The sequence below is a fragment of the Choloepus didactylus genome, chromosome 7 (genome assembly GCF_015220235.1).
Source record: "Choloepus didactylus isolate mChoDid1 chromosome 7, mChoDid1.pri, whole genome shotgun sequence".
Taxonomy (NCBI): Eukaryota; Metazoa; Chordata; class Mammalia; order Pilosa; family Megalonychidae; genus Choloepus; species Choloepus didactylus.
Genome location: NC_051313.1, coordinates 125,707,346 through 125,714,352, shown reverse-complemented (window position 1 = coordinate 125,714,352; position 7,007 = coordinate 125,707,346). Strand labels below are relative to the sequence as shown.

The window sequence follows — 7,007 nt, the reverse complement described above, 5'->3', positions numbered from 1 at the left end:
TTAAAAAGCTGTAGATAGCTGTTGATTGTCTACTTTGGATAGATTGTATGGTGTTTGAGTATATCGCAATAAAATTGCATTTTAAAAAAAGCTATACAGGAAGAAAAACTCATTTAATGCCAATGCTGCAAAAATCTAAAATCTTAATTTTAAGACTAAGATCTTATCATGATTCCATGTAGAACTTCATATCTATGCAATTGTTATCTTCAAAAAGCAAGAGAGAGATACGACATCTAAATTAGTTCTCAGAAGAAATCTCAAAGGAAGCTTTTAATTTAGTGTATTTTAACAGCATGAGCATCTCTTTACTCTTGATGACCTAAAAATGTTTTCACCGCTGCTTATTTCCCTCTGGGAGAGGGGTTTGAAATCAAATGGCCTTTGGAATACCCTCAAATTCAAGAATTTTTGTTAGTTGACTGTTTGGTTCGAGGTGCGAGAGTTGCCTCTTCCTTTGCTGCTGCTTCTCTGCGGAACGAATGGAGGAATCAGAAGTTTTTGGAATTGATAAAGTTGAATTATGAGAGGACTTATTCATTGACCACAGAAAGAACAAAACGAACTTTTGTCAGAAGTGGGATTCGAACCCACGCCTCCACGCGGAGACCAGAAACCCCAAACCTGGGAAGCGAAAGCTTGAGTCTGGCGCCTTAGACCACTCGGCCATCCTGACACATGGCGTTGTCGTTTCGAGAGTGTCTTGCAGTAGACTCTGATGGATCAGTTCCCAACAGAATCCAAGAAAAACCTCATTTCTGGAATTTGTTGGACTAAGCGGCATTTCTGAACTCACTGCGAAATGGAAAAATAAGAGAGTAAGACTGTTAGAGCCGAGAGCCGAGCTGAATAATTCTGCAGCCTAAAGACCCGGGGTGGGGGTGGGAGAGTGGAGGGACGACAGCAGGGTATTGAGGGGCGCTTCTTCCTCTCCTCTCCCTCTACCCCTCTACACCTGCCCTCGCAGCCAAGAACCCCTCGCAGCCAAGAACCCTGCTTTCTGGCTCTGGCCTCCCTGGTCTCCAGTCCCTCATTGATTCCTGCAGGCAGCCCGGACTGGGTCCGGATCCCCAACTATGACTCCGACTCCGGGAACACTCTGCTATTTGTGACTCAAGCCCTGACACAGCAAGTCCAATTTGATACTGCTCAAGGCCGGTGGAACCTTTCAGTGGACAAATGGCCATCCACACTGCTCTGGATAAGAGGGGGTAGGGGGAGTGAGGACTCATCAAGAGACAAGGATATCTAGACATTTCCCTTTTTCTCACCAACCCAGACAGATTTCACAGCCGTCCTAGAAACTACATCTATCACTTCACAGTTCGGTAACCATCACTGGCTTCTGCTTTACAGTAATAACCCTCTCAGATGTTTTTCAGCAAATACCACCCATCTTGGCTGTCAGCACCTACTGTCAGAGATAATGTTTGTCTTTTATTACTGAGAAATATGTTTCAATGACTGTGAAAATGAAATAGCAGCCACCTCACCCCACTCCACCCCCCCCCCCCCCAAAGAGAAAGAAGCAACCTTGTCGCAGTGATTACTCTAGGATTAAACTGTGGAGAGGAGCAGTTTAAAATTCCTGTAGAGAGGTGTATCAACGAGTTTCTGTAATTAGATTGTAAAGGCCCAAGTGTATAGTACATTTGAATTTGGGGGTTATCATTTTTAAATCTGTAATTTCCCTATATATTATTACCATAAAATGAAATTGGGAGCATCTCTTTTAAAATTAGATTGTTTTTAGATTTTACTCTTTTTAAGTTGACTACTTTTTCTCTGTACTAACAGTGCAATTATAGCAGTATGCAAAATTGGCAGTGTGTTTTTAAAATATATGCATATGTTGAATTTTTTTGCATTACTGCTTCCTATATCTGTTTGAATTTTATGTATATGTTTTTTTATAGAAATGAAAACCTCTGAATTTGGATTAAAAATATATAGGAGATCTGAAAACGAGTGTTTTTGGAATCTAATGTGATATGGTATTGCAACTGAAATATATCATAATCCAACTGTCTGTGATAGATTGATTCTTGTTGGGGTACAGTGCAGTTAATATTTCATGAGCTTCTGGGTAGCATATTTCTTAGACACCTCTTGATTTTCATTTATTTCATATTTTCAACTTTTTCTTTTTTGGGGGGAAATTGGGTAAGTGAAATCTGAGGTAGTAGCTTCTGAGTTGTTAGGGCTCGGTCATAAAATTTTTTTTGTGTGTGTAACAGTGTATTTTCCAAAGTTGGCTTTATCAAAATATCTCATCTCATATTCTCTTCTCTTAAGGCAATTTTGACATTTTTCCTTTGAAATGTGGGGGGTCTATTCTCCATCCCCTTGAATCTGGGTAGGCCTCTGACTACAGTGGAAATGATGCCACATGTCTCTTTATCTCAAGACATTTGCCCTCAGAACCCAGCATCCCTTTTGTGGACACAAGCTAGTACAGATTCTGTTACCTGAAAATGGGATAGTGCTATGACAAAGCCTAAAGCATGTGACTAGGGCACAGGGTGGCAGGTAGAAGCTGGAAAGACCTTGAGAATATTGGTGAAAGGACTCAAAGATAGTTTCCACCTGTCTCCTAGTAAGGGACACATAAAGGAGAGGAAAATGTTATTAGAAGCAGAAGGGAAAGGGGTCTTGTTATCTAGTGGCAGAAAATTTAGCAACTCTGTCGCTGTGGTAATGTGGATAGTAGAAAATAAGCCCAATAAATTGGGTGATTCAGTTCAGGATATTTCCAGTGTTCAATGTGTTGGTGGCTTTTTCTAGCTGTTATTGTTGTAAAATGGAGGTGGGAGAGATAAACTAGAGAAAAAATTGCTAATTATAAAGGAACCAAGACTTCCTAGATATTCTAAAATAAAACTTTCTCATTCCCAGCCTCTCTAAATGACAATACAATTAAGAAAAGGCTTCTGGGAAAATATCAGAGCCAGGGCATTTTCAGGAAATATGGTCTACAGATGAAGATGAAGCCCAGGACACGATTGTAAAACCCTTTGTTCAGACCTCAGAAAGATTTAAGGTGGTGCCTCAAGTCAGTAAGCATTCAGATGATTCTGGTCCTGGCATTTGAGCCACCCTAGCTGAGTACAGCCCAGATGAGCTGTCCCAACCAATCCCTTTCCAAATTACAGATTTCTGAACAAAGCCAATTTTGTTATTGTTTTAAGCCCCTGATTTTGGGGGGTCATTTGTTATGTATCTGTAGTAACTGCAACAATAATCATGGCAAATAATAATAATATCACAAATAAAGGAAAACTATAAAGGGGGAAAGAAAACAAATTCAAATAATGGAGCTCAAATTTCAAACAAGACTTTGAGAGCTCATATTTATCTTTATTTGATATTCTGTATTTTATTCTGTTCCAGGGGTTGGCAAACTATACCCTGTGGACAAAATTTGGCCTACTGCCTGTTTTTGTACAGCCTATGAGCTAAAAATTTACATTTCAAAATGGTGGAAAAAAATCAAAAGAAGAATAGTATTTTGTGACAGATGAAATCATATGAAACTCAAATTTTGGTGTCCATAAAGCTTTATGGGAACAGAGCCACATATCTGTTTGCATTTTATCTATGGCTGCTTTTGTGCTACAATGGCAGAGTTGAGTAGCTGTGAGAGACCCTATGACCGGCGAAGCTTAAAACACTTAACATCTGACTCTTTACCAAAAATGTTTACCCACCCCTACTCTAATCTATTGTTCTATATTTTCCACTCCGTATGCACCTATGACTTTGGGTTCTTTGTTATTTCTCTGGAGAATGGTTGGGACATCTATTTCTTTTCAGATGGTTGTTCAGTTGGTTATTTTGGAACCAACTCCAAGTTGCTTGTGTTAACTATTTCTCTGTTGGATAAGCTGCCGCTTATGGAGAAGTATAACGTGGAGTGGGGTGGGATATGAATCTGGAGTTTAGAACTTTATGGAAAGCAAAGAGCTAGGCCTACTTTCCTCTATTGGACAGTTTTGTGCTGGAGGCTCTATCGACCTTCTCCTCGCACTGTGGTGCACTCCATTATTTTTCTTTATCTAAGAGGGTGAAAAAGACTCTCCCCAGACTTCCTATACTGGTGAGCTTGGTGGCCCAATAAGCTCTTTTATTCCTGCTCTTCTGGCAACTGGAATAAAATGGCTCATTTATGGGATCCCTAGCATTCTTAAGCACTTTACTTCTCAAGCTCTTTGAATATAACTTCAGTTATTTATGCCTGTTTAGAAATGTATCTACACCGTCTAAGCTCCTTCTGCCACCTCCTTCCCGAAGGGGTAGGTAAGAGTACTTGTTCCACTAAGTCTTACTATTAGGGATTTGAAAGGTCAGCAACAGCTACTATCTCAACAGCTGTGTAAGGCATTAGCTTTAAGCAGAGATGTCATGAATTCTAGTCAAGCCTGTTTGTCAGATACCTGTTTCCAAAATTACAAACTTCTCTTTGCTTTGTGTACAACTCATAGTCTAATAGTACTAGCTAGCTACCCATACCAAAGGCCACACCAATGTGTATGGATGCTGTCAGTGGATACTTTCTGTTTGGGGATAAATAACTATGAGGATGTCTCCATAGAAGACCATATAGAACACAACCATTCAAAGTGTTGTCTGCAACTGGGGCTAATTCCTAGTTGTTTGTCACTAGTCTGCTCTGTTTTGAGACATGAAGCTTGCACTAGAATGTAATCAACAATATCATTAAGCATTAAGTTTTGTTTTATTTATTTATTGTTTATTTATGTTTGTTTGTTTGTAAGGAGAGCTCAGAAGAAAAGCAACAGTACTTTTACTTACATTCTGGTGCAAGCTACCCTCTTTGTGGACAAGTGGTGACTTTGCATACCACAAATATTAGAGAAATATTCCAACACTTGTGTATAGTCTTTAAAAAGAGTCATCCTCCTAATATAAGTAGAAAAAGATTTATGAAGCATATAATGTAGCTCACAAAGTCTCCAAAAGAAACAAACTTGGTTGTTCCTCCAGCAGGAGCAATATAGCAGGAAGAATGCAGTCAGGAAATACCAATGCAGCCTTAACCGGTGGCTTGGCATGAACCAAGCTATCGCTTGAAGTCAAAAGTTCTCCCCATATTCTCCCCTGGATCAGATGCCTCCTTGACCTTAATAGACAGAAGCCCTACCTGCCCTGTACTAGTTTCACTGAAGTACATTTGTTGGGCAGCATCCATACTTTATGCCTGCATCCTCACATCATGGAAGTTTATAGCAAATAAAATTTGTATTCTTCCTTGCAATGACTGTGCTCCCAATGTGGGAAAATAAAAAACATTTAGAAGTAAATACTTCTTATATGCTGCTCAAGCTCCTGCTTCCCGTATGAACCAAGATTTATATAGGATTGAAATTCATGACCCAGCCATCTCCTGGGACATATCATTACAAATTACAATACCAGTGTGCTGATTATTCTCCATTTGCCCTTCCAGGCCTTCCATTCTCTGCCCTGCTGTGTGCCCTGGAAGGCTGCATCACATGAACTCTCTTGCCTCTGGCTTCTGGTTGGATTCACTCAATGGAAGGCACCAGCAGTAGATCAGACAGCAGGAAGAGAAAGGTGTGGATGCATTAATTTTCCACTCTATCCCTGCCAAGCTGTGTTCCTCCACGGCACAGCTCCTGGTGGGTGGTTCCTCTCCAAAGGCTGGAACTCTTGCCAAGTCCTGGAAACTCTGTTCCTTCCCCTTGCCTTTAATGCCTAGGGATTCTAAAGACTCTCACTTTTCTGATCCCTGAGGGTTTCCTCAGATCTTCTTAGTTTTCTCTACTCTATAAAAAGATCATTCAATAATCTGTCCTCAATTTGTCCTTTGGGTGCGCTATCCGCATTCTATTAGGACACTGATGAAAACAACCAGATTTTCCCAAATCCACTTCAGATTCTTCTCCTCTTGGTCACAATGGAAGGAGGAGAAAATTCAAGGATTTGGGCATACAACAGCAGCAAGGTCTGTGACATGAACTGTAACTTCCCTGCATTTGTGATTTCCCCAATAGAGAAAAGTTTTGTCTAGTTCAGTGACACAGAGCCAAAGGGTCAGGTCCTACATTTCCTGAATCTTGAGTCACTTGGCTCCTCAAATCACATTCATCACAATTAAAGTTAAACCAAAGATATTTAGGAATATTACTCTAGCATCTTTTAATGTTATTTGTATTTTTCGGTAGTCGAATCCTTTTTGTGTTGTTGATTAACTGAGAAATACAGTTTCCTTTGAGCCGACTATCAAACTGTGAAAGTAGAAAAGAAAACTATCTTTGCTTCTTTTCGGGATGCTCTTGTAGGGTGGGCTCAGCGACGGCACAGGGTCCCTGACTTGGGACGGAAGACCTAAGATTCGTTCTTGAGTTTTTTTGTTGTTGGTGGTGGTTTTTTTTTTTTTTTTTTTTTCCTAACCCGATCTCGTTACATTATGGTTGTTGCTGGCCCGAGCAGAGTCCAGAGACAGCTTTTTCGATGCCTCTCACAACCCCTTTACAGTAGTGGAAGTTACCATTTAACAATTCTCTGGCATCTCTGTCACCGAGCCATTGCATGGGACTCTTCTATTTGAATTTCAGCGCCGTCCAGTGCAGGAGGTAGTCCCATTTCTCTTTTCTAGACTGCCTCGCCCTTACCCTCATCCCTCAGTCCAGTTTCCTCTTTTGATTTGTGATACCGGGGAATTTGAGACAGAGTTCGCCTGCTTTTTCCCAAGCCTGAAAAACTCAAGTCCGAAATAACTGGACGTCCACCAGTGCGAAAAGTACAGCAGAGCGAGGGCATGGCTGTAATTAAAATCATGGAACACCAAAGTCCACACCCCAAACTCCTTACCTTGGCAAGTGGGCAGGCTGTTTATTCTCAAATCTTGTTGACACTCAGTCTCCGACCCTCCGCCTCCCTGTATTCAAGCAAAGCTCTCTAAAGGACTTGTGATCCTGTAATTCCTTTGACAAAAGCCAGTGGGGGTTGGGGAGGGGCGGTAT

At 40.8% G+C, this 7,007-nt stretch overlaps 1 non-coding gene across 1 annotated transcript; it reads right to left on the bottom strand.

The window, feature by feature from the left end:
- Window positions 1–569: 569 nt before the first annotated feature.
- On the bottom strand, window positions 570–676 carry TRNAL-CAA. The gene is made up of 2 exons: window positions 639–676; window positions 570–615 (listed from the first exon to the last, which is right to left on the bottom strand). It is a non-coding gene; the product is annotated as a tRNA-Leu (tRNA).
- Between the last annotated feature and the right edge of the window lie 6,331 nt (window positions 677–7,007).